Genomic DNA, 19,568 nt, shown 5'->3' on the forward strand with positions numbered 1-19,568 from the left:
TGGAACCCTGCTGGATCTTTGTCATGACAGGGAATTAATTTCTTCATCTCTAAGAGTTCCATCTTTGTAATCGGGGTGTAAACAAACACTCGTTGCATTTCACCATCTGTTGTCCTGACTGGGTGTACTTCTCGTAACGGGTTCTGTCTATCTATGTAAAACGGTTTACTTTCTGGAGGTGAGACATGAACAAAATGCGGGTTCAAGAACATACTATATTTGTGGCGCTGTTCTAGAATGACACTAATTAAATCGGTACCTAAACCTTTCCATCTATACTGGAGTAACTCGTTCAGGACATCGTGTAACGGACCTGGATCAGAATGTTGACCCTCATACAGAGTAATGAGGTGCTGGATCATATACATACCCACCAGTCGTTGCTCGGCTGGGGGCAATTTCAGAAACATTTGTGCCACTATTTCGTCTGGAAAAGTGGTAGAATCAGTAATCCATCGGACTGCTGATCGGACTAGTTCTTGTTCATGCATAGTACTTAACTCACTATAACCGATTCGTGACTTCAAAATGTGATCGGTAGCTTGAAATACTTGTTCTAGAGAACCTTGTTCTGGTGCTGGATGATGAAAAACTGTCTTGTGTTTTAGACATAAATGGCGATCTGGAAATCTAGATTTTCCTACATACGCTATTCTAGTGGGATTCTCGTCGTCTACCTCTTCGGTAGAGTCATTTTCTTTCTCGCTTACTTGTGCTGCTTTACGTTGTTCGTGTAACTTTATTATTTCCTTACGGATTTTCTTGTACATACTCTCTATACTACTGATAGTCTTGTGCTTACCCTCGGCTATATTATCACTCCACCTTGTCAGGATTCTCATTTCGGCCGGATCTTTAGTCGGGTAGTCTTGTTCTCTTATTAGACAATTAATCAGAAACTTTAATATCATGAGCTGGATCTCAGCTTTCCTTTGAGACATGGCTTCGCCAATACTTTCTGGATCATCCCCTGTACGGATGAAACGATATATTCTGTCTAGATCTTCTTTCATATCCGGTAGGGTGTCCAAATACCCGGTCACCCGTCTTACACGGATGGAATATATAACTGTACTATCATCACCTGCGACTGGATCATAGCGGCATTCAGTAAGAGCTCGTCGGATATCTGCAACGGACTTAAATTTGGGCGTACGTTGTAACGCACATTCATGTAACTCGGCCAACGTTCTACGTTGGTGTGGTGGCGGGGTACCAGGAGGACCTCCTCCTGCGGCCCCTAAACTGGAATCGTCGACTGATACTCGTCGTACCGGTGCGGTGGGAAATTGTAATGTAGGCTGGACCGGGGGTACCGTAGCGGGTACTGCAAAGGGTGCCCCGGTGTCTGGGGGAGCAGGAATTGCCTGATTTACAGGGACTGGCGGAACAGGATTTGCATATTCCGGGACTGTGTCGTCCAAATAGGACGAGATGAAAATATCAGCTGCGGTCGGTTTGTGACGTAGCTTAGTCGGAACTAATGGTGGTGGAAAATTACTGGATGCCTCCGGGGTCGCTTTTGGCAAGCCCTCGGCAAGAAGAGGATACATACCCTTAATAAGGGCATGCCTCTGTCTGTCTGACTGTTCGGTTTTGACTCATTCACCTATCTCGATTAATTCCCTTTCTTGGGCTCGTTCTAAAGATTCTCTACTTAATTCTGACTTTCTGATTTCTTTTTCGGTTCTCTTATGAGATTCTTTGCGCCATAACTCGATGGCATCTTTCTGTGACTGTCTGGCTTTCTTTTTCCATAATGCTTCTTCTACTCGCATGATGCACTCTACCCATAAATCTAGATATAATATGGCACTTATGCCATGCTTTTGATACATAAAATGACCTGGACTGTCCCTAGGCGGGACAGGAACTGCTGCTTCTAGCAGACCTTTTCTGGTTTTTAACTGACGTAGTTTAGAAAATAAGGGCATGACTGAACTGTAACCTAGACACAATACGCAATTACAATACACAATGAACACGATAAATACTCCACATTCATACCACGACATTACAATACATGAAAAACATTTAAAATAACAGTTCGAACAGAATACTACCTGGAATACTGAAAACAGAATACATGAATTTTCTCGACAAACAGAACTGACTAGAACAGAAACTAGATGTACTGCTAAAACAGTACGAAACTCACCGGTCTCATAAAGAGACACGTTAGGACCCGCATCCACCAAAGTGGACACTTCGTTTTGGGTCTGTGTACCACCAACCCACGGACCAGAGTCAATTAGATTGACCCTGTCTAGATACTACCCCAGCAATGGTACTCACCGGGCAGCAAGAACGGAAGGCCTCAGACTGGACTGGACTGCTTCGACGCCGGACGGACGAACTTCGGACTTCTGTTACGGGTGGGCCTCCGGATACCTCGGACCTTGGACTCTCGGCTTGGGCTCTGGTCGGGACTCGCCGCGTTCCTCCACCGCCTCGTCTGGATGCTGGACCGCCACCTCCGTCTCCTCCGTGGGCCTGAGGGATACTTGAAGCAGAAATATCTGCCGGTGCGCAGAAGAGTTCCGTCACGGCTGCAGAGGGTCAGGGGGCCGGCGTGGCTTCGCCGGCGCGTGGGGAAAGGGCAAGTCCCTGTTCGGGCGCCATTATGTGGTAAATAAATAAATAATACCTCTATTTTTGAATGGATAAATGAATAACAGATAGCTCAATAAATAAGAGTCAAGATTCGAGGTAGTAGGAGTTTGCAGGTTTAATACAGCATAAAGGACAGGAACAGGACAACCTGCACGGGAACAGGATGACAGGGCCCGGCAGGGGGGCCGGATTGGACTAGCGTGGCCCGGCAGCTGCCGGGGGTGGATCTGGGATGAGCGCGCTAACTTTAATAACAGTACACAAACATATATACTAAAACAGTTGCATTACAATACATATGATAGGCGGAGCAGTGGGTGTGGTCAATAGCAGTCGCGAAAGATAAGGGTGAAAGTAGGTGTAACAAGAGGCGTGTACATAGACATGTGATGTAAACATAACAGAATATGTCATAAATGGGGCGGAAACATGGAGGGGGCTACCTAAGGAGCCGGGACCTCTGACCTAATGGTGCGCGCAAACTGACAATGACGTGTTACTAGGAGAAGCTGGGGGCTATGAACTCTGTGCTAGGAGCAGAGACTGAAGTCTGGAAAGTCAGGGCGACATGTACCTAAACCCTATCTAGTATCTAATGTTTAGAGGACATGTTGATATAAACTAAGAGTCAGGAGGGGAGAGGCTAACAGACTCTAAGACTGGAGCATGCATTATTCTACATGTAGTGCGTGATGAAGAACATTAAATGACCATTAATACAGTATTTCTCTTGCATGGAGACGTAAAGGCTAGACTATGACGGAAACTATTGATGCGATTCAGTAGCTTAGGAATGCAGAGAAGGAGGGCTGGACTGATAACTAGAATCATAACATACTCTTGGCAGACTCAGAGGCAGAGCCAGGCCGAGCCGGGCACTGCGAGGCAGGAAGTAAGTGAAGGGTCGAGGATACAGGTGGGGGCTGTATCGCTCCTCAGCGAAGGTTCAGGAGACAGGAGCTGAATCTGGTGTCCGGGCCCTTTTGAGGCCTAGAAACGGGGACTTTACAATGAAATAACGTGCACACTGGGAAACGTGGCAACGTAACCTTACATAGGCCTGATATTCGTAGCTTTCACGAGAACTGGGAACTGGCATACTAGAGATGGACACAACTGTAATTGCGTCTTTAATCGAACATGGGGAATACATATGCATATTAATCATGCACACATAACATAAGATGGAGGACACGTAGGGACACAGAACATGGCAAAATTTACTTTTCCACAGTATTACTCCTGAATGGTTTTCTAATCTTAATGCTGGTTCATCTTTGATTAACAAGAGGTTTTCTAATTTTGATCATGATGTTGTTAGAACTAGAGTTTTTTCAAAGCAAATCAAACAAAAGGAGTCATACGACTCTAACTCTAGAGTCAAATCCGATACATCTTTTGTTAATGATTGGGTTCTTATCAAGAAACCCTTCAAAGTGTCCAAAGGCCAATCTACCTTTCCTGTATGTGTATTGAGGGTTAGTAAACCTTCTTTACTGTTAGAATGGAGGTAATGGTGGAACAAGGATAAAGTTGTTACACTCACTAATGAGCAAGCTGACATTTTCAAACAAATTTATGATCATAGAGATGAGTACAGTGAATGTTCTTCAGCTTTTGATATTTATCCAAGCATCCTGTTGCCACCTCTTGTTTCTGGAGATGTTTCTATTGTTCCTCCAGCCTCTGACTCTGTGTGTACTCCAAGTGCATGTGTCCTTGGAAGTTCTTCTTCCACACCGAATCAAGATGTTGGTGTTGGGGAATGGCTTTCTTGTACCCGTCGTGCCATCAAGCTGCCATCCAAATTGTTGGACTATGTTTTGGATTAATAGTTTTTTTGTTTTGTTTTATTGTGGGAAAAGGGGGTGTTGTGGTATGTATTACATGATTACTGTTTGCCTCTGTTTCTTTAATGCCAAGAACCTCCCTGTCTCTGGGTTATGTGCTCTGGAATTTGGAGCTCTGGTTGACGAGCTGAGTTTCAGTTAATCTCAGCTCGTCTGCCTGCTGTGTTGCCTTGGGTTTGTCTTGCTAAGCCTTTCTTCTACCTAACGAAAGCTTACAACTGAAGGAAACAGTCTAGGATTTATTTATATCGTAACCCCGAACCACAGTGTGTTGGGTGGCCAGTTGGCTCTCGGCAAGGTATTCGGGGCAGGTATGATCAGGTCCTGATTACGCTGTGGGACTACATTGTGGTATACACTGCAAAACACTTAACTTATGCTGTGGTCTGATGTAATTAGGCTTTGGGGGTTACCTTGCTAAGGTTTGTACCCTGTGCGTCACTATGGTGATTACTACCACGTGCACCCTAAGAATGTCTACGAAGGTGCACTGCTACTGATGTATTGTCCTCTGTGGTATGGTGATGATTAGGGTGCACGCCTAATGGGTTCATGCTAAGGATAATGGTACTAGTAGGTACTGGTTGGTTTCCCTACTTGTGAGCTGTGATGGTGAGGTGGTGTGCTATAGTGCACGGCTGATAATGTTAGTTACTCCTAACATGTGGTGCTAAGTGTATTATTACCAGTAATTTCTGGTCAGCCTAATGTAATGTTATGAAGGGTGGCCCAATTGGCCCTGTAATGTATATAATCCCCTGTAAAACAATACCTAGTGCCAGGTGGCACAGTGTACATTTGTGATATGCTCTGATGTGTTTTAATGGATAATACAAATGCTATTTTTTATATAACCTTGTGTGTAGTCTCTTTTGTGGTGTGCCTAGTGTGTCGCTGCTGTGTGTGTGTGTTGCTCAAATGTTTTACACATTGCCTCTGGGATAAGCCTGACTGCTCGTGCCAAGCTACCAAGGGGGTGAGCAGTGGTTATCTTCAGTGTGTAACTCCCGTGCCCTGACTAGAGTGGTGGTTTCTGCCTGGCTTAGGCGCTTGTTCTAGCCAACCAGAAACCCCATTTCTAACACTAATCTAACAATCATTTGCAATGAAATAGGCCTCGCATTTATGCGAGTTTCAGCTATTGACATTGTTATGTTATGTTACTGCAATTTGTATAGCACGACAGCTGCCCCAGCAAAGGGGCGTCCCGGCGCTGTCAGCAAAGCAACTAACACGGAGGGAAGGCAAAGGCTACACAATGGGAAAATGGGGTGTTTTTATGGCCTTCCTGAAAGCCAAGTAATTGGTGTGGCTTTGAATGTGAGTGGGCAGTGAATTCCCGAGGAGGGCTGCCCTGCTACGGAAGGAACGGCCTCCTGCCTGCACTTTCCGGAACCTTGGAACCCTCGCCAGGTGCTGACCAAGTGAATGAGGATGGCGTGTGGGAACATAGGGAGTAACTAGGTTGGTCAGAATACTGAGGGTGTTGAGTTTCTGGGCTTTAAAAGTGATGCAAACGGCCTTAAATGTAATTCTCCTGGCCACCGGCAACCAATGTAGGCGGTGGATGGCGGCTGACACTGGGTAGGATCTGCGCAGGCCAATCAGAGATCTGTCTGCTGCTTTCTGAGCCCGTTGTAGCCACACGATTTCAGCCTTATTTGCCCCTAAATACAGAGACAGGCATAATCCAATCTGGACATTATAGCTGCCTGAATGATGGTCTGGCGCATCGGGGGGGGGGGGGGTCAAAGAAACCCAGTAGGAGTCTAAGCCCCCGTAAAAGCCCAAAGCAACTTCTTGCTACCTTTTTGGTTTGGAGTTGGTAGCTGAGGGATGAGTCCAACCATAACCCCAGATTTTTGATGGCCTGCTTGGGAGGGGGAACTCTACCCAGGCTTTCTGGCCAACAAAGTTCGCTCCACAAACCATGGTCCTTTCCCACCAACAGCACCTCTAATTTACTGGCGTTCAGCTGGAGGCAGTTGGCAGTCATCCATTCAGCAACCACCGCCAGATCGCCCCAAAATTTCAGGACGTCCCTCTTGGTGTTGCTTGAGTGGGCCACCACCAGCTGAGTGTCATCGGCGTAGGAGACCATGGTCAGTCCCCTGTTTCTAGCCAACGCGGCCAGCGGTTCGACATAGAGATTGAATAAAAGGGGACGGAGGGAGGGACCTTGTGAGACATCTTGTTTAATGGGGTGGGTGCCTGAGACAAAAGAGGGAGCAGTAACCACAAATGACCTCTCACTGCAAATAACAATGTCCTTTATTTTTGTTTAAAACATAAATAAAAGGCATTGTGCCAACAGCTTAAACTCGCGTAAATGCGAGAACTATTGCAATGCAAATGCTTGTTTTTCTCTGGCTCTGCATGGAAGTCTGCTGATGAAAAAAAACTGCCAGTCCCCATAGTTAAGTGCTGGAGGGCCCCGCACCCTGGAGGGCCCCGCACCCACCAGCTCAAGTTAAGCACTGCCATTATGTCGAGGGCACAGTAACGTCTTTCACGCAGCAGAGCTCAGGCAGTGAGGCATTTCAGAGTTCGGGCCAAGATGGTCAAATACGCCTTCTCGACTGATTATACAAAGTAAACCCAAAGCAGTGTCTAAGCTGAGCGGCATGATTTTGAGTCTGTCTACCACATTGCCATGGTTGTGGGCACGTAATTTGCAAATTAGTAATTATGTGTTCTTTGACTATTTGTGCAAGGTTTTAACCCGGGTAATCCCCCTGGCGTCTGCCCGAGCCGCTTCACGTAATCTCCCACTGCCTCAACCTGACTCCGAGCTGCCTTTCATGTTTGCTGGGGGGAGGGGGGGAGCGAGTTAAGGGGCGCTTTTGCAGGAGGGCGCCTCACAACAATTGCAATTATCGCTCTCCTTAACGGGTCAGTACTTGAGTTATTTATGGGTTGTTTTTTATTTGAAGCTATTGTCAAATAAAGCTGTATGCATATGTAATGCATCCTCGATTGCGGTTGTCACTAATTGAATTGCTTTACTGTTTCTAATCAAGTAGTTTTAAATCTTCAAGATATCCCTCTCCATCTCTGTGCTCACCTCTGCAAACACATTCTCGTGACTGGAAAAGCAGCGGTAACATGTGCTGGACCTTGAGGTTTACCGGTAAGAGGATTAACATGTAAAATGAGTCATTTTAAAAACTAAGAGGCAGATTTGCAAGTCCCTTTCGCTGTCAGTGCATCACTTTTTGTGACGCACTGGCAGCGCATTTCTCTGTCCCATATTTACAAGGACAGGAAAAGCCACCCTGTGTGGTTTTCCTGTCCTTGTAAATAAGGCCCCTTTACACGCAGCACTTTGGGTGAAAGGGAAGTTACATGGGTGTTGCTGTGGGTGTTTCCACGCAACACCCATGGAACCAGACACATTTCCAAATTTACGAGAAATCGTGAATCTGGGAATGCGTCAGGTTGCTACGACACCCTAGAGGTGCGTAGCCAGGCGCAACGAGGAGAAATGTTTTCATTTCTCCTCATTTTTTACTCTTTCAATGCATGCTGCATTCTACAGCACGCATTGAAAGAGGAAAATGCCTGAAATTATTGTTTTTGTGCAGGAAGGGGATTGTTTTTGTGCAGGAAGGTGCCCCTTCCCATGGCGCAGGCATCCTTGCACAACCTTTTACAACAGTATCAAATATATCGCATACTTTTATAATGTAATGTTTTATCCTAATAACTATCTAAATGTTTTAAAAAGTAACCTAACCCCTGTTACAGGATCCTGTGAAAATAGGGGTTTTGGGTGGGGGACTAGCGATACCTCTACTTCTTTTTTAATTATACTTTTTAAACCCCTTACCTGTACAACGCTCTTCCGTGCTTCTTCTCCTTTGCGCAATTACCCCAATGAATATATGTCGATACAACGCAAACACATTTTTTGTTTTTGCTTTTTCAACGCCTTCATCATGCTTTTAAACTGAACCCCCTTTATCTTCAAAGGCACACTAAAGTATAACTACTGGTGCCATACTTCAGGAGGGCAGAGATGCACATGTGGGGACGTGGGACCAGACATCCTGGAACTGCATGGTGCACACTGCCAGAGGATTTTGTTGTGCACAAGGAGGATTACTGCCATTGGAAGGGACCGTGCACCCTTCCTGAATAGTGGCTGGCTTGGGCTGACTACCTGTTGCTGTGTGGCCCCCTGAAGTGTGGGCTCCAAGAGCTTGTTGGCTTTCCCCATATTCTCTTGTGGTGGTCTCAGGGATATCAAAGACCTCCCACAAGAGACCCACACCATCTACGTGTGCCAGCTGGACAGTGGTGCCCTCTTATGCACCCTCATCGTCTGCTGGATCCTAACTGGCAAAACAGTGTGATCGTGGAACTAAGTATTGGGCCTAGAGACAAGATTGCCTTTTGCAGAGCCCCCAAACCACTGCTCTCATCTAAGGAGTGTGGCCCCTGCATCATGGGGCCTTAAAACTTATAAGCGTGTTATTGGTGGTGAATGGATTCATAAGCTGCATAATGCAGCATGGCTCACTTCATCGATTGTGCCTCATATCTCTCATGCAATACACTGACTGCATTCTCATTGCGTGCAGTGTCTGATTTACAGGCTGCGACCCTAGGAGGGAGGGTGTACCCATGATACTGCCTCATTCTACCTCATGCGGCACTGCTAAACTTTCGGTTGTGTGTGTGAGTGGAATATTCTGGTGCATTCCGTGTCAATGCGCACCAAGCGTTGTGCATTTCCTGGGAGGTATGGAAATTGCAACTCTTCATTGTGTGTGATTGAAACAGTCTGGTGCGCTTCGGATCAACGAGCACTAGACATTGTGCCTCATTTCCAGGAAGGTACAGAGTTCGCGACTTTTCATTTTATGTGACCGAAATTGGCTGGTGCGGCTCCTATCAACGCACACTAGACATTGTGCCTCATTTCCATGGAGGTGTGGATCAGGGGATTTGTGTTCTGTTGTACCTGGATTACCTGAATGCCACTTTGATCAAAGGGTGTCCGATGGTGTGCTTTGTTCTTGCATGAGGCTCTCCTGCTTCACCCCTAATTAATCGATTGTTCCTTTTGTGCCCTCTGTGTGGCAGATCAACTGCCCTCTCTTCACCTGGCTCGACGACTTCGTATTTCCAGGTAGTATTGCCCGGATCATGCCTGAGTGGTGAGAGTATTTGACTGGACTGAGGAATCCTTCTGATAGTGATCAGAAGTGGGTCAAGAGACAGCATGCCCCCCCCTGTGCTTTGCAGAAATGGGTTTGTGCCAGAAGGCCAATTGTGGAACACGTTGATTAAACGGCTATCACCCTCAGCCCGCTTCTGCTCTGCAAACAGTGGGTGAACTTCCCAGGTGATTGGAAACTCCAAATTTGTTGACTACTGCCAAATGAGCCCTGCTGCCTACCCCCACCTTCTTCCCTAGGACGCTGACTAAGTGTGACTCCGGCCGCAGTATCAGGGTGAGGGTTTATTATCTCCAACCCATGAGCGTAATGTAGTTGGAGTTAGCTGAAAGGTGGAGGAGTGCTTGAGCCACGGGGTCAGCATTTGTATTAACCATTGACCTGCTGGATATCAGTTGCACAGCATTACGGTTCTTTGTGCGAGTGCGCCCCATATGGACCTGCCTAATATCCGTTGCACCATGTATCGGTACTGAGTGAGTGTGTGGGAGTGACTGCATGAGGACTACCTGTTCTTAATTGCGCCACACAGCGGTGTTGCTTCACACGTTGATTCCTTGCCAAAAGAATACTGCGTTTGACATTGGTTTTTAACTATTAAGCCTTGGTCCATAGTGCTGTTAAAAAGGCTTGTAATTATCTATGTGTACACATTTCTGATATCGTTGTGATCTGGGTAGCACCCTACAACGGTGGTATTAAATTGTAATTATTGCCAGGGTTGGACTTGCTCTGACAACGTTTTGCACCGCATAGGGAGGCTGGGGGGGTAAAGTAGGATCTTTCCCAAGTGTGCAAACTACTGATGTCATTTCAACACAGTTGGGCGCAGTACTGCTAGTAATATTTCCAAATGTGGTTTATGCCCAGAAATACATGTTCATGTTGTGTTAATTAATGTGCGTGTTTAATGCAATCTTCATTTTCATACACCATGTGTGAAGTCTCTTTTGTGTACTTATTGTGAGTGGTGTGCCAATGCTTTACACATTGCCTCTGTGATAAGCCTGACTGTTATCCAAGGCTGAGCACAGGTTATACAGTGAGTGTAATCACCTACCCCTGTTGAGAGTAGTAGGGTCTGCCTGGCTAGGGCATCGCCTCAGCCAACTTAGAGAGTGCCCGTTCCAACAGACAGGTATGCCCAGACGTGAGTCCCGGGCGCTCCATACCACCGGATTCAAGCTATTTTGGCTGATGAGGGGTGATACCCCGAAACTGGTCCTAGGATGCTTGTTGCTGGTCCAGGGAGGACCTGGCCTGGCAGTTTGGGATGGACTGTTCCCCTGGGCTGAATTGCATATAGCTGGGTTCAAAGTGGAATGAGCAAAAAACAATGGATTTAGGACCCGATCTCTGTACTGGGGTTGAGTGTTTGACATTGTTCATCATTCCGTCCATCACTAGGTCTTTTTGCAACCGTTCTGTATGGCAATGCAGTCTACACCACTTTACTCATAAACAATGCACTCTACATCACTGCAATCTACACCACTCCATTTTACTCCACTGTGCTCTATGCCACTGTACTCTACACCATTGCACTCTACGCCTCTGCACTCTATGCCTCTCTATTCTACTGTGCACCACTGCTCTCTATACCACTCCACTCTACACCACGCTACTCTACCCCAATGCACTCTGCACCATTCTACTCTACACCACTGCACTCAACGACACTCCACTCTGCAACACTGCACTCTCCCCCACTGAATTCTACACCACTCTACTCTGCACCCCTGCACTCTATGTCACTGCACTCTACTCTGCACTACTCTACTCTAAGCCACTCTACTGCACTCCATGCCAATGTAGTCTATGCCAATACACTCTACGCCACTCTACTCTGCATCACCTTACTCTACGCCACCGCACTCTACCCTGCACCACTCTACTCTACTCTGCACCACTCCCTCTTCCCTGCACCTCTTCACTCTACTCTGAAACAATCTGTTCTACACCACTGCAGTCTGCAGCACTCCATTCTATGCCACAGCACTCTATGCCACTGCAGTCTATGCTGTTCTACTCCACTCTGTGCAACTATACTCTGTACCTCTTCACTCTAAGCCACTCCACTCTGCGCCACTGCACTCTACACCATTGCACTCTACATCAATTTACTAAAAATCAATCCACTTTAACTCTACTGCACTCTAGGCCAATCTACTCTGCACCACTGCACTCTATTCTACAATTCTGTATGCCAGTGCACTCTACACAACTGCACTCTACGCCACCCTACTCCACACCATTGCATTCTACGTCACTGCAGTCTAAATCACTCTATTCTACTCTATACCACTGTACTCTATGCTACTGCTCTCTACGCCGCTCTGCTCTATGCCATCACACTCTACGCTAATGCACTGTAAACTAATTCAGTCTACATCACTTTACTGTACACCATTGCACTGTACGGCACTCTACTAGGCAACACTGCACTCTCCACCACTGAACTCTATAGCAATCTGCTCTGGACCATTGCAGTCTATGCTATTGCACTCCACTGTGCGCCATTCTGCTCTACTCCACTCTGCTGTATTCTGCACCAATGCACTCTTTGCCACTACAATTTAAAATACTGTACTATATGCCCATCTACTCTACACTACTTTAATCTACTCTGCACCACTGCTATTCTACACCTCTCTACTCTACACCACCCTGTACCACAACACTCTACTCTGCTCCACGCCACTTCACTCTAATGTGAAACAATAACCTGTGCTCTATTACACTCTACTCCACTTTACTCCACTCTGCACAACTCCACTCTAGGACACTCCCCTCCAGTGCATGATACTCTACTCTGACACTCTACTCCATTAAACTCTATTCCTCTCCATGACACTTTACTCCACTCCATTCTCTGTCCCTCCACTCTACGCCCACACACAATGTCCCTCCACTCCACTGTATGCCACTTCACTATGACACATTACTCTAGGCTACTCAATTATATTTCAAGACCGGAGGCTCTAAAAGAAAAACTGTTAACATTACATAACTTACATTTCCCATGATACTCTGCATACAACCACCAATCATGGTCCAGTAGTCTATACTATAAGAGTAACCATCGCCATCTTAAGAGCCTCTTTCTTTGCTGCTCTTAGCTGAGATACGTGGCTCTTCATTCTATGCTAATTGTGATTGTTCATAACACTTTTTTCTCATATTGGCTTTCTAAGATTGAGCTATTCCCACGCGCGCTCGCTGCATGAGTAAACAAATGTTAATAGGTTGTGCGGTTAGGATCAGCAAGCGCACCACATTGTCGTCATTTGTCGCATTAGTGTTGCGTAGCATAGCTGATGACACTATGTACTTGTCTGCACTGTGAAAAAATTGCAAAATAATTGCAAATGGCATCCTACACAATGCCAGTTAGGATAAAATAAGTATTTCTATCTTTATATGCTAAATTGCATATAGTACATTCACAAAAGTGAAACTGAAATATTAGCAAGCAGTGAGAGGGGTGATGATTTTGGGATCCTCCCTAACCTAGGGGGTTTACCAAACAGATGCCTTGAAAACAAAAAAGCACCTCTTATTGAACGATTTGGTTGTGGTCCCATCCTCTTAGGACCACCCCAGGCACAGTTATTGGGGAAAAAAATCCCAACCAAAAGCCCTGCAAAGCATTATGGGATGAGATTAGCAGTGGGCAGGGAATATTATATAGTATCCAATATCAAAATAATTCTACAAAGAGCTGCAGTTCAACTAGTGGTCATTCTTTTAATGCTTGGCTTCCCATGGAGCTTACACGCTGGCTCAGGCTGAAATAATCGGTCTGCCCTACTGAGCACATGCATGCTCAAATTAACTCTTTGGCTCTTGATGTTCCGACTGCCCTGGGGCTTGAATAATAGTGAGCACAGGTAGGCTGAGGGGCTCAGTAAAAGAATTATTGTTATCATTGTGCACATGGGGTTGGCTTCCCCCGAGTGTTCCCTTGTGGATAGACTTGGCATTTATCCTTCTAACAAGACAAGATATCATTAGTAATGTTAGATTGGGCCCCCTTTGAGGAGGAAGAATACGAGTCCTATTATGAGGAGCAACAGGGGCTCCATTTTAGAAGAAAACTTAGTTGACACTCTGGATGCTTCTGTCCATCAGTCAGTCAACAGGGCAGTTGAGATTGCTGTCCCCGTTAAAGTGAATCAGGCTTTGGCTGCTGCCCTTAAACCTATCACTGTGCAATTGGAGAGCTTTGTGACACGCCATGGCTTTCAAAATCCCCCAACACCGGATCCCAAGTGAGGGTCTTCTGAGGTACCTCGTAAAGCTAAAGCCGAGTTCTCCGAGTGGCCTCATGGTGATGTTATGGCTAATATTCCTCAAGGCCTTTTGGGCGACCACGGATACTCGGTCCCCTCTATTTCATCAAGTGCACCTACGAAACGCAAGGATGGGAATAATACTAATACTGACACTACCAATACTGACTCCACCCATTCAGATCATAATAATCCACCCAAACAGAAAATGGCGAATAAATCTGCCTCAGCCAAACCACGTATTTATGATTTGAGCCCCTCCGATCCCTTTACATTCAATCTTTAAGATATAGTACATCCACGCTCATCTGATTGGACGCCTGTTCCCGAAGTGTCAGAATGCCTTCATTACAATCTGCGACTTTTGACAAGGAGGTACGTAACCGTCTTTGGGCGGAATGTCACAGTCCTGATATTCATGAAAGTTGCCGAGATGCCCTGAACTCGACCTGAGCATGTTAACCTTCTTGAAAAAAATGGCACAGGTTACTAAGAAGGGTATTGACCGCGCTTTGTGTGGGTGTCAGGATAAGCTCCTGGATTTACCTGGGCCTCTAGCGAAGATTTAGGAAATTGCCTTTGTGGCCAAGGAAATTGCCATTCCAGTTGATCCCAATATATGAACTGGATAGACCAAATGGGCTATATGTCTGTTGGGGAATGCGAATTGTGCTAGGTCAACCGAATGGCAGAAATTACTTCTTATACGAATGGATTCTAACCTTACTGAACTCGCTTCGACCAAAGCGTGACCCTTGGGTGAGGTCAATCTATTTGGAGATACATTTGTCAAGATATATCTAAGTATGTGGGTACCTTTACATCACTGGCTGAAGCCAAATCGAATATCAAACGGATCTTACAGGCTGGCCTTTTTAATCGGGCCAGGCGAGGCAGGGGCCACTTGCCAGGTCATTACTACTATCCAGGGCCTCCCAGAGGTTGATACGGTCAAGATAAAGATTGGGACACCACCAGAGGTGTCACATTTCCCCCACCAGACAAACATTCTCTAGGCGCCGCTTCAACAGAGGCAGCCATAGAGTGGGATTCCAATCCCAAATTTCCGTAGTTAAGACTTCTGGATACCTCAGATATGCCTTTGGGTGGTCGTGTTCAATTTTTCCTCCAGAATTGGAGGAGTCTTTCCCAGGATGCATGGGTTCTGCAGACTGTTCAATGGTTTCATCCAGAGTTTTATCAGACTTCTTGATAAGTGTTTTTACCTCAACAGTTACATTATTCCCTACAAAAGCCTTCTTTTATCGACGCAGAAGTAGAAGACCTGCTGCAGAAAGATGTGGTGGCGTATTGCGATAACTGCACCCGGGATTTCTGCAGCAATTACTTCTTGGTTTAAAAACTAGGCGTTGGCCACAGGTTGGCTCTGAATTTGAGAGATTTCAATCAGTACACAGTGTACAAACATTTCAAGATGGAGGCCATCCTCCTTGGCTGGAAAGGGAGACTGACAGCACGGACAACACTATGGTGTAGCACACTTCTGCCAGAAGTGGGAGAGCTGCACAGATTCCAAGGGTGGGGACTGATTGGAATAGAGCACCTGGGGGACGTCTGGAAAAACCAAACCTAAGTAACATCCATTGACCTACAAACAAACTTTAATCTACTAGAATCAGAACGTTTCCTACACATTCAGTTGGGACACACAATACACTGCCACCTGCCTGCCAGAGACCAACTGCCTGATGCGTCACCACTGGAGGAGCAAATACTGATAAAACCTTTGACAAAAAAGGGTATATCACTAATTTATAAGAAACTAATAAACAACTCCCCTGACCTCCTAGGTCCCCTGAAAATAGCATGAGAAAACGACTTGGGTGAGACACTAGATGACGATGAATGGAAGGGAGCCCTTCAGGCCCCCCCGTGACTTGTCAATCAGAGTGCGATTTGGGTTAATTCAACTCAAGGTATTTCACAGAGTATTTTATGTGCAGACCCGCTTATATAGAATGTGAAAGGCAGATTCCTCGCTGTGTACAAGGGGCTGCATAAGAGAAGGATCCTTTTTCATACCATCTGGGATTGACATCAGATTCAGCACTACTGGACACAAGTTGCAACAGTGATGGCGAAGGTCACAAGCCTGTGGAACTCAAATAGCTCCTCCTAGGAATAAAAGGGGAACAAGATTGGCCTAAGCCCAAAGTGATCTGGCTCAGAATTGCAGCAGGGGTTGCAAAACAAAATATAGCAAGGGTGTGGGGGGCAGTGCATATACCATAAGTCAAAGACAAGGAGAGGGATCTTGACTGGCATCAAAGGGCGGAGCAAGTAGTCTATGCAGCTAGAGGTAGCCCCAAGAAATGGGAAAGAGTATGGGGAGACTGGAGAGCCTACAGAGATTAGAAGGTCAGAGACCTGAGTATGGGCAGCAATGCGAAATAAGGAGAAAACAAATATGGAATAGTTTGCCGGGACTGGATGGGCTGTAAAAGCGCAGAGACTGTAAACCTGTATCCCTTGTCAGGGAAGGGAAAGGGGGAGGGTGGCAAAACTATGTCACTATTTCGGTATAACAATCTCCTTGCGCTGTAACAGCATGATTTGTGAAGCTGATTGTTTTGTTACCATTAAAATAAAGAAATTATTAAACAAAATAAAAAAGATTAAGGCCATCCATCTTTTAACAGATCTAATACGGAAAGTGGATTGGATGGCCCAGCTGGACCTCAGGGATGTGTATCTGACCGTTCCCATCTTCCCTCCACACCGGAGATTTCTTCAATTCCGGTGGAGGGGCAGGTGGTTGGAATATCCTTTTGGGCTTTCTTCGGCGCCGTGGTGTTTCACCAAAGTGATGAAGCCAATGGTAGCCCATCTCAGGGAGCCGGGAATGCACATGATAGTCTATTTAGATGATATTCTCATAATGGCCCAATCCTTGACCAATTTTTACTTAGAGATGACAACGTCTCTCCTGCAGGACTTGGGTTTTGTCAAAACACGCATTAGAGTCTATTTGGACGATTTTCTTATCATGGCCCAATCCCGATTCTTGTCCAATCTTCACTTACAGATGACAACATCTCTCCTGCAGGACTTGGGTTTGGTCATCAACGACTCCAAGTCGGTTCTCTGTCCATCTCAGACGAGAGACTTTCTGGGGTTTGTGATCAACTCCCAGTTGGCTCAGCTGAGGCTTCCCAAAAACAAATTGTGCGACATGAAGAAGTAACTGAAATAAGTTCTTTCTCAACCAGTGGTCTCTTTAAGAGTGATTGCCCATTTGGTAGGTCTGTTGGCATCCTCCATCCAGGCCATTTTCCCAGGTCCACATGATTACTGGGCTCTTCAACGTTAAAAATTCAACATGTTCAGAAAGGCCTGTCTTCTACAGACCAGATTCCCTAGACAGAGGAAGTCAAGGCCGGACTGGCCGTAGTGGGCACCGGCGTTTCCCCGGTGGGCCGCCAGGGTGGGGGCCGGTTTTGGGCTTTTTTGTTACCAGGGTCCTGCAACATCAGCCACCCGTGTAACAAACTCGGCCGAAACTTGCCATTGCAAACAGCTCTGCCGCACCCCCTACTGACCCCCCCCCACCCCGGGGACTGCCGAGCAGTTTGCCTGGGTCGGTTTGGTTCCCAGTCCGGCCCTGGAGGAAGTACGGGAAGAACTCAGCTGGTGGTTGGGACATGTGGTTACCTGGAATGGCTAGGCCATCTTGGATCCCAACCGGAGGTACTAATAGAGTCGGATGCCAGCAAGTGGGGCTGAAGAGTGCGCTGCTGCTGAGATATCTCCACCGGCGGAAGGTGGTCTCTCCAAGAATTGTCCCTTCATATCAACTGCCTAGAGTGGTTGACGGGGTCCTTTAGCGATGCAGACCCTTTCCCCCATGAAGATATCTTGTTTCATTCTTCTCAGGATGGACAATATATCTGGAGTGGAATACATCAACAAATTGTGGGGTACAAGGTCATCCCTTTCGGTGTAGATAGCCAAGGACATTTGACACTATTGCCTGAGTCATCTGATTTCAATGATAGCCGAGTCCATTCCAGGTCAGTCCAACGATGTGGTGGATTGAAACTCCAGGTACCTGACAGATTACAGCGATGGGCAGCTCTATCCGCATCTGTTCTGATGGATACAGACCGTCTGGGGTCCTTGCACGATTGATCTTTTTGCCTCCAGATTGAATCATCGTTAGAGACTTTCTTCAGCTGGTGGTCAGATCCGTTAGCGAAAGCGATGGATGCTTTTTGGCAGGATTGGTCCATGACTCCGAACTATGCCTTTTACACATTCATTCTCATTCCCAGAGTGGCAACCCACATCACTCGCCAAATAGCGGAGGTACTATTGGTAGCTTCTCTTTGGCAAGCCCAGCCTTGCGTTCAGATTCTGTTGGAAATGATGTGCGATTATCTCTGGCTTCTGTCTTGGTCTCAGACAGTGCTCCGTGGCCCTCCTGGAGAAATGCATCATTTGATAATGTCGAGTCATTTGTCCCTGATGGTCTAGAGGCTTTCAGGCAACAGTGGGCATTGCCAGGCATTTCAGACTCTGCTTCGAACTTCATTCAGCAGGCCTGGGCTCCTTCCACCAGGAAATTATATTCCTCAGCGTGGTAATGCTGGATGCGTTAGTGCGTGGAACGGCACGTGGATGCTGTGGGGGCAGAGTTACCTCACGCTGCAAATTTTCTGTCTGATAAGACTTCGACTGGTTTGTCTCACAGGTCTCTAAATAACTTTCAGTCTGCCATTTCTGCAGGGCATGCTCAGGTTTATGGTAAGCCGGTAGGTATGCATCCGTTTGTATGAAAACTTTTAAAAGGTACCCAAGTGGCTGACCCTCCTAAGGCTAAGTATTTATTTTTGTGGGATGTATCATTGGTACTGGCTCTTTTTGAACAATGGCCAGACAATTCTTCTTTGTCTAGGAAACGGTTGTCAGATAAGCTGGCTATTATCTTATGTTTATCCGCCTGTCGACACACTTCGGATGTGAGCGTATTTACTCCGGAAGGAGTTTCCTTTACCATTACTGGCAGAACAAAAACCTTTTCTTGTTGTATAGAGTACAATGCATTTCCTGCTAATAAAAAATTGTGTGTGGTTCATTGTTTGAAAGCTTACAAAGAATGTAATTCTGCTTTGCGGCCTGAAGGTTCTAAACAATTGTTGATTGCTTTGTAAAAGCCATTTAAACCTGTTTCATCCGTCGCAATTGCTAGATGGTTGAAATTAATCATGGCGGAAGTTGGTATTGATATGCAGGTCTTTGGAGCTCACTCTGTTCGGGGTCGAAGGCCTCCAAGTCAATTATGTTGGGTTCTACCATTCAAGAGACGATGAAATCGGCTGACTGGTCATCTGAATCTACCTTTAACCCCTTGGCCACGGCGGTAATTCTGCCGCGGTGCTGGGGGGAGGGAGGGTCGCGTGTCGCCGCCATGCTCGTGACGGAACCACTCCGTCACGAGCCACGGGCGCGCTGTGCTCATGACAAAGTGGTTCCGTCACGGCCCTGCCCGCTCATCAATTCAGCCGTGCAGGCACGGAATTGATGCAGCGTGGGTGGAGCGGCCACGCCGTGACGGAACCACTCCGTCATTAGCACAGAGCGTCCGTGGCTCGTGACGGAGTGGTTCCGTA

This window comes from Lissotriton helveticus, chromosome 7, assembly GCF_964261635.1.
Source record: "Lissotriton helveticus chromosome 7, aLisHel1.1, whole genome shotgun sequence".
NCBI lineage: Eukaryota > Metazoa > Chordata > Amphibia > Caudata > Salamandridae > Lissotriton > Lissotriton helveticus.